The sequence below is a fragment of the Adiantum capillus-veneris genome, chromosome 20 (assembly GCF_014529385.1).
Source record: "Adiantum capillus-veneris isolate H3 chromosome 20, ASM1452938v2, whole genome shotgun sequence".
Lineage (NCBI taxonomy): Eukaryota > Viridiplantae > Streptophyta > Polypodiopsida > Polypodiales > Pteridaceae > Adiantum > Adiantum capillus-veneris.
In genome coordinates, this window is record NC_140950.1 from 148,858 (window position 1) to 157,900 (window position 9,043).

At 39.9% G+C, this 9,043-nt stretch overlaps 1 long non-coding RNA gene across 1 annotated transcript; it reads right to left on the bottom strand.

Annotated features, from left to right (window-relative positions):
* Positions 1 to 4,268: 4,268 nt before the first annotated feature.
* LOC147431972 (uncharacterized) lies at positions 4,269 to 7,048 on the bottom strand. Its single transcript, XR_015185444.1, has 3 exons — positions 6,679 to 7,048; positions 6,244 to 6,319; positions 4,269 to 4,729 (listed from the first exon to the last, which is right to left on the bottom strand). It is a non-coding gene; the product is annotated as an uncharacterized LOC147431972 (long non-coding RNA).
* Between the last annotated feature and the right edge of the window lie 1,995 nt (positions 7,049 to 9,043).

Here is a 9,043-nt window from a genome sequence, read left to right on the forward strand (position 1 = left end):
GGCTCTAATTGTGACATGGGGTGATGCATGTTGTAGTCCGATGAGTCATGCATGTATGATGATGTTGTGCATGAGTTCAACACTCATGAAATTCCTTCATGCATGTTACATGTGCATGAAGACAGTCTTGCATGGAAATACATACATCATTGAAAAGTGATGCATGCCTTGCATGAGTAGGTTCAATTATGCATGGCATATGTGTAATGGGTGCAAGGAATTGATCATTGTAGAGACTTGAACGCAAGTTAGAAGGCATGTGTAGATTGCCCATAAATTGCGTGTATGAATGGTACATGCTCATCCAAAGCATGTGTGTGTGTCATATGTAAGTATGATAGACTTGGGTAGAGCATGTATAAGTGAGTGAATTTTCCATGGCATATGTTGAATGTGTGCAAGGAATTGAACATTGTAGAGACTTGAACGCAAATTAGAACGTATATGTAGACTGCCCATAAATGGAGTGTATGAATGATACATGCTCATCCAAAGCATGTGTGTGTGTCATATGCCAAAGTATGATAGACTAGGGTAAAGCATGTATAAGTGAGTGAATTTTCCATGGTATGTGTGTGTATGAAGAAGGTTGACATGAAGATAAGGAATGACTTATGGGAGCAAGTGTAAATTGTATGTGATGTTTATTCAAATGTGGGGGTCTATGCCAATTTCTAGTGTATCATGCATGATAGGTGAATGACTAGTACCATAGAACACTATGAGCCAAATTGAAAATACGGTTTTTATGGTTCATCTAGTGCTTAGGTACAACCTTTATATTGCCAATGTTTTTAGGTTCTATATTTGCATCTATAAAGCCATTATGCAGTCAAATGTACTATAGAATATTATGGGTATGTGTGCCATACCACTCTTATGATGAGATGATTAGGCATTAAAGAGGGATCGTGTATCATCTCTAGGTGTGTACATTCATAGGCATGATATGGCTCAAGTGATTATGACTCAAGGGGATTAAGTAAGTGATTGTATTGATTATTGTGGGAGAAGGCTTAGAAAGGGATAAGATGGGAAGATAGAGGCTGCACCATGACTAATGACCAATGCTTATTATTTGGAAAAGAATGTTTACCATTGTCTTGAGATGCATTGAATAGTTGACGTGTTATGTTTCCCTGTAGCTTCAGTTTAGTAAGAGGTAAATGATCAACCGACACTCCTACATCACTAAGTGTATGTAGGGGATGTACTATGAAATAAGTTTATCTAGACCAATCTTGCCCTCACTCACTTAGTATGGGGAGGTCTAGTTCAAGGTAATGTGACAATCCTTACCCACATGCCCGTGTTATGCCCAAATCCGTTGGTTAGGCGTAATTCATACCATTGGAAATAGGGTGAATCCGTTTTTGGCTTGGAACCATGGAGGGAATCAAAGTGATTGGTTGAGAATTGCATCAGCCAAGGGTGTCTAGCTTGCTTCCTTAAATGTGGGTCTCTTAGTCTGTAGTGTGGGTGGGTGTGATTAGTTCATTTTATGCCTACGTACGGTCATTATACTACTAAATTTTTGCCATGATGTGGGCCATGATTAGGCCAATGAAACCATGGTTTTTTATTTCATATGTAAAGCCATTATGCAGTCAAATTGTTGTAGAATGTTATGTGTATGTGTGCCATACCGCACTTATGATGATAATAGTATGCATTGAAGAGGGATAGTATATATGCTTTATGTGTGTTCATTCATATGCATGATGATTGACTAAGCTTAAGTAAGTGATTTTATAGATGACTGTAAGTCAAGGCTTATGAAGACTCAAGATGGGAGGATAGAGACCTCACCATGACCAAATGACCAATGCTTGCTATCTGGAAAAGAATGTTTACCTTTGTCTTGAGATGCCCTGAAAAGCTTGTATGTTATGTCTTCTTATAGCTTCAATTTGGCTAGAGGTGAATCAACCTACAATAGTTAATGGATGTTTGGGGCCATGGGCCAATGTTGCTAATTGTACATAGGGGATGGACCATTGAACAAGTTTGAGCTAGGCCGATCCCAAATTTACTCACTTGGTATGGCAAGGTCTAGTACAAGAAGTTGTCGCAATCGTTCACACCCACAAGTGTTGCACATCAAAGGAAGCATTGCACGCAAATTTTTTGGTTGAGAGTGATTTATATCATTGGTAGATAGCTTGGGAGCATGGATGAAGGCAAAGCAATTGGTTGAGAATTCTACAGACCAAGGATGTCTAGCTCACTTCCTTAGAAGTTGGATTTTGTTTTTCCATAGTGTGAGTTGGCAGTTGGGTGGACCAGTCAATCTCTCATGCACAATTTAAATAAGTAGAATCTGGTTATATTTTGCAGTGATATTAAGTTTTGTTAGAGATGTTAGCTTTATTTGTCATTGAAAGAACTTTTCATAGATAGAAAATCTTCATTTCTTATATGATATAAAAGAGGAGTTGAAAGGGGTGTGTGAGTGTGTGCTTATTGATGTTCTATATCAATTTATCACAACCATTTGGGAGTAACACTTTACACTAGGCATTCTTGAAGGCAGCCGGATCATGGCCTCAACACTAGCCATGCTATGTCGGGTGCAAGGATCACCTCCCTTTTTAGTTGTGTGCACTTCTTGTTTGTTCATCAAATGTTATTATTGTCAAATGTTGTATTTATAAAATAGAACCCAGGGGGAGGGATCTCTTAGCTAGTAGGAGAGTTAGCTTCTATGGAAGACCTTATGCTTAGAAATGCATTATTGCATGCATCAACGCATGCTAGTTTTGAAAGAACGTATTTTTGTTTGATTAAGAGAGTTAAAAGAGGAGAATTGTCCTCATATGAGAACTTGTATTGCAAGCCTTATTTGAAAGCTTGGGGTGGTCACCTATAGAGATTGTGCCTATCACACGAGTTCAACTGAAGGACTTTAAAATTCCCTAAAATATATAGAAAAGATTTATATAAGGTTTCTTTTTTCCAAATCTTAATAAAAATATAGATTTGTGATCACAAAGGGTTCATTATATTCATTCAAAAATTCATAGATAAGGGTTTTTTAAAAATGTCACAAATAGACGCGATATAGTAGTTTTACAAAGCCAACACCCCCCCCAGATTGAAAGAATGCATGTAGTTTTAGGCCCTTAGAGTAGCCTCTATGGTTTTCAACCATAGATTTTAACCTTAGACATGAAGCACTAGATGTGGTTCACACCACAAATGCGAAGACTTTTATGAGAAGATATGTGAAACGGTCTTTCTTGATGACTTGCAATCTCAATGTTGAATAGTGAAAGGAGCCTTCACATTGAAGAAGGAAGGCACTTATCAAACGTGACATTCACATCAAAATAGTCAAGCAAGGGTGAAAGTTGGTCTTAAAAACTACCACTTATGAAGTTGCGCTAAGCTTCAATCTATAATAACCATAATAAGAAAGGACCAATTAAATGATTTGGCTTATCCACTCGTAGGAGGCCTAAAATAATGAGAGGTTTTCTTAAGAGAAGAGCCTTACTCTTGGGCTTTATAACCAGCCAAATGGAGGCAATGGGAGTACAATAAGAGAATAGAAAACCTAGAATTATGATGGGGAATAGGGGAGCTTGATGTTATAAGACGTCCTATCTTAAAGTAGTGAAGTTGTAAATAAATTATTTTAAATATTTGCATTTTTATGGATTGATTTCAAGTTACAATGGTTGATGTATTTCTTTTTTTTGAGGTTGTGCTCACCCTAACTTGTAATTTTCACTAATGTTTATGTCTAAATGTTTCAATTGTAGCCATGAAATTGATTTGCAACCTAGCTGCCTGTAATAAGTAGTAGCACAAAATCGAGTTATACACACTTCCAAACATGAAACTATCAAGGACAGAAACGTGCCTACCATGAAACTTTGATTGAAGCAACCAAAGTTTTTGAAGGGAGTGAGTATTGGAATTATAACAAAGATCCTTGAAGTGGCCACAAGAGATGATAGCTACAAGGTGATACATGGTCTACATCAACTCAACAAGTTTATTTTAAAACCACTTGAGTTGAAAATGTAAGACAAACAAAAGCTCTCATGCTAAATCAGCAGTTTGGATTTTGCCCATTAGTCAAAGATAGACAAAGACTAGAGTCTACATGACTTTATTAGCATAGAACAAAAACAATCCTTTAAGACATTTGGTTATATCGCAAAACACAATGTTGCAGGTACTGAGGTTACCTATGACACTTTTCAAAAACCAAGATAGTGTGCAAACACTATGGAGTCCTAGATTGCTGCATACCAAAGCATCTCCATATACAAGGAGCAAGCTGTCATGAGGTACCAATATAAAGATACCTACAATTACATGAATCTTGATGCCTCATGGGACATCATTGACAAAGAGGTTCTTGTGCTTCTGTCCTCTTGATACTGCATGCCTCAAAGGGGTGAGCCGATCAAGGGACGCAAGGAGTATCAAAAAACATCTAGCAAACAATTTAGTTCCAAATAGGGAAGTTTCCATAAGTACACCGAACTCAAACTAGAAGAATAGGTAGAATAAACTTGACACAAACTTTTTGGGTTTTATACTTTAGGAAATGTAGAATTGAACTTTCAACAATATGTCCCACATCTCTCCTCCTTATGTAAAGTTGTAACATCTCTCCTTATGTGAAGTTGTTCTGATGCAAATCCGCTCTCTCCCCAATTGCACTATGATATATTATGTTGCTCCAAAATTGTACAAACCTTGGTAAGATTTTGCACTGACAACAAAAAATCAAGAGGAGGTATGGCTTAGATGACGAGGCTAACCACATACGGAATTATATAAAAGAAGAGAATGCACATTCACTTTGTGTACACAACCACTCTACTAAGGAACCAACCCATCCATGGAGACTATTCTTGGCTCTATCAAAGCAACTTCTTAAGCTAAAATCAACCAATGTTCTATGGATTTTGCAAGAGTGTAGTCTTTTTAAGTTTTCACAAGTACCACGGTACATGTGGGGCATTCTACTACTTCAATACTAATGCATTTTTTCATCAAGCTGGGTGGATTGTACACCACAATCTTTGTTGCAATAATTACTTTAAACAAGTACAACAAGCCCACGAGGCCAACTGATTTCTCTTGCATGTATCAAGCTACATCAAGGACACAAAGAGTACTTCTCTTCAATCACCATTTAGAGACTTGAGCAAACGTCAACTTTAAGATAGATAAAGAGGATGACATCCTTGACAGAGAACTCTATCAAGAATATGATTCTTTAGGCACAAGTCCGGTGAAAAGCTGTTGACCTACTCAAAGGCCTATTGTCGGTTATAAGAATTACAAGATGAGGATGATCAACATCTTTGTGCTGCTACATGTAGTGGCTATAAAATATGCCCAAACCTCAACTTCTTAGTCACTAGGGGCCCTTAGCAAGACGGTAAGTCAGCTTATGAAGGCAGTATTATCAGTAAAAAGTCACTATTATGACCTTACCAGAGTCAAAGCCACGCTTTACAAGCAGCAACACTAATGTCATGAGGGGACTTCTCCCAACGGAAAGAAGCTTTCCCATAATGCACCGCATAACATCGACCCACAAGACAAACCATAGTACCCATCACCTTTCTAGGAATGTACAGCAGAGTGCAGACCAGAAGAACTACAACCCATAGCATAGCCTCACAAAAACGATCAACCAAAATGCACCTGAATGGTGCACTGTGCCACATATGAGCTTCAGCCATGCTTTGATAATACCAGCAAACACCAACTACTGAAGAAGGAGTTGCGAGCATGCTCACACGTAGACAATACGTTGACTCCGCAAAAATTGGCATCTACATGGACAATACACAAGGCCTCAGCCCATGTAGTCATGACAGGTCCCCGAGAGGCCAGCAAGTGGAAGCCTGGTCAAGGAGCTATCACCCGGGACAAAGTAAAGCATGCCTCTTTTGACTGCCTTTGAGGAGAATCAAGACAGCTTGCAAATGGGAACCAATAGGGAGAGCTCCTGCATGATGGAAACCATATGAGAGAGAGAGAGAGAGAGAGAGAGAGAGAGAAAATAGGGTCCCATGGCACATGGGTCTGTACAACACCATGATTTCAAGTCAAACCCCACCAATTTACTTGAATAGCGCAACTCAGAATAGTTGCCACCTGTGATTTCTCCAGCAACATCAAGTTTCTGCCTCACACGAATGAAGCAAACGTTGTCCACATTCAAATTTCAAAAACTCAAAACAATTCAGTCACATCTCAAAAGAAAAGCACCTTGCTGGTGCTGTTTTTCTTCGCTGCTTGATACCTCTTTCAGCTCTTGCGCGTTTTGTATATGCTTTGATTCCACCTTTGAAACCAAAAGAAATAAAGCCTCCTCTCTCTCTCTCTCTCTCTCTCTCTCTCTCTCTCTTAAGTGTATGTGTGTGTGTGTCACACACACACACACACACACACATACACATGATGTCTGTACAAAGATGATAAATGAATGGACATGCATACGGTATTCATAGACGCATGCACACATCGTGCATGCCTACAGACATAAAACACGCATGCTTCCATACATGCTTGTTTGTCTCTTTTGCATTGCTTTCAAAGAAAACAGTACATCGCCATGATATCAAAGCCAGGCAGCTAAAAGAGAGTAACTGTACACATAACTGTAGTAAGGAATGCGAGCTGAGAAAACACAAGTAATCAAACCTTTTGAGGGGGATCGTTCTTAGAAGCAGCCCGAACGTCAGTATCCAATGCTCCTTTTGAATCTTCGCCTTTTTCAGGTAGCTCTCTAATATTCCCTGAACATAGGTGGAACCACTCAAAAGAATCATGGAGTGGAAGATGTGTAGGCATGGCAATACGAGCAATGCTTGAGAGGAGTAAACATCAGACTTTAGCTCGAATAATATTAATTCCCCATCTTCTGCTCACGAAATACAGGTTTTCCAGGCCTAATTTCTTGGGCAGCACCAGTCTAGAGCCACCTGAGGGCCAGAGTGTGCTCAGGAGTCAAGATTCAGTGCTGCAAAATCTGAAAATTGTACGTAATACGGAGTCATGACTCATTATTGCATAAAACACTGCACAGAGCAGCAAGTGCTGCAAATTGGCTAGCTACTAAACATTGCATACTGGACATTGGTCACTCACGAGTCACTATTCAAAGTCACAACGTAGTAGCCTGTAGGTACAACTCGCGAGGAGTTAGGACTGAGAAGTCAGAATTTAGTCTACTAACTCTGAAACGTGTGCAACCGTGACTCTAGTCTCTGCATGAACCTGATGTGTGCATCGGGTTCGCCCAAAGTGTGAAGGATGCTCGCTGTCCCCAAAAATAGAATTCATTAGCTCATTTTTCAATTAAAAATGACAAGTATGAAAAGGAATTAGTATGACCACAAAGTCTATCATTATTTGTTGAACCGGAGGAAGAGAGTGCAGGTAGACGAGAAGAGAGAGAGACGACACCATCATATGCAATCCCCAAAGTGTGTCTACAGATCACACGAGATGTGTTTATATAGAGGGGACCAGGGTGCTATATATAGAGATACTATATATAGCTCAACAAGTCCACATCTATTTTTACTTTTTGATTTGGACACCTACAAGCTGGTCAATTGATCAGAAATCTGTTCCCGTAGCCTGATGTTGGTCCGACCAGTCAAATCAACTCCAATTTGGACCAAAATTGACTAGGAGGCTTGCCTCAGGCTATACAACACCCTGCTATGCCTACAGTCAGTTTCTGGCTTCAATTTCATGCATTAGACATTCTACGTGTAGCAATCTAATTGCTCAAAATGGCTTCAAATGCAAAGAACAAACTCCCCTTAAGGTGCTGATCACTTTGGTATGCTCAAAATTAGGTTTGGAGTGCTAAATCACCCAGAACACATTCTACGCGTAGGATGTCTTTTTGGCCTGTTTGACCCCAAACTTGAGCCACAGCTTCCCCTTGATGTCAGCAGCTCAGTGCTATGCTTAGATTTTGGTTTGGATTTCCAAAGACCCCAATTTTTAGATGTCCTAGCCTTTTTCAGTCAAAAATGCTAAAGTCTGCTTAGAACCCAATTTTCTCTCCCAATTGAGATGAAACCTTTCTCAGGCACTCAATAAGTCATGCAGATCATACCCATGCAGCCACCCTATGGTTTTGGTATTGAGATAATGCCTTGGCACAATTTGGGTAGGATGTTTGGCAATCTGTCTACTTGGCAGTATCCTGTCAAGATATGGTCAAAGTTCCACTTTCCAGGTGAAATTAGGGTAAAACCTACCTTCTGAACACACTGGTCAACTCAAAATTTCAAAATTTCCACCAGATCACCCTGTAGACATCCTACGCGGAGGATGTCTCCTGGCTTAAGATTTATTTTTTTCCTGATAGAAATGCCCTGATGCTCTGCAGCTCTATCAGAAACACTCACAAAAACTTTTGAACTTCACTTCAGCTTTCAACCACTCTTTTGCATCTTTTACAACCGTGTGATGAACCTAACAGCAAGTATAACATGCATGAAGTGCTCTAGATCATAAATCATGATGTCCTACTTACCCTACTCCTACTCATCATGTGAAATGGTGTTTTGGTTGCTTCCTGGCCTCTCCGGACTCTCAAGCTCTCCTTTCACCGCTTCTACCACTCCAATTCCTACTCTGTACACCACAACTCAACTAATAGCTAAAACTACCTAAGTCGAAGGATCTAGGCCAAACACACGCTCCCTAGACTCCTCTTAAGACCTAGAGAGTCCTCCACCCTCTGATCCTATCTAAATGTAAAACGAGACTCTGGCAAGCCAAAGAATCCCTATCCTCAAGGAATAGTTTCGATCACCTACCTAGGGTTTTCATCCCCGGCAACGACGCCAATGTTGGCGGATACGCCGTGACGGACGTTAGCACAACGATAACTCACCTAACAAGATTTGTCAGTTAAGGATGAACCTCGACCCTCAGGTGCGTGGAAGCAAGCATAGGGTGTCAATCTACACTCGACTGACTCTCAATTAATTCCTTCAGAGGTCTCTACCCAATGTCTAAGCTACAGCCTTCAGGAGTGCAT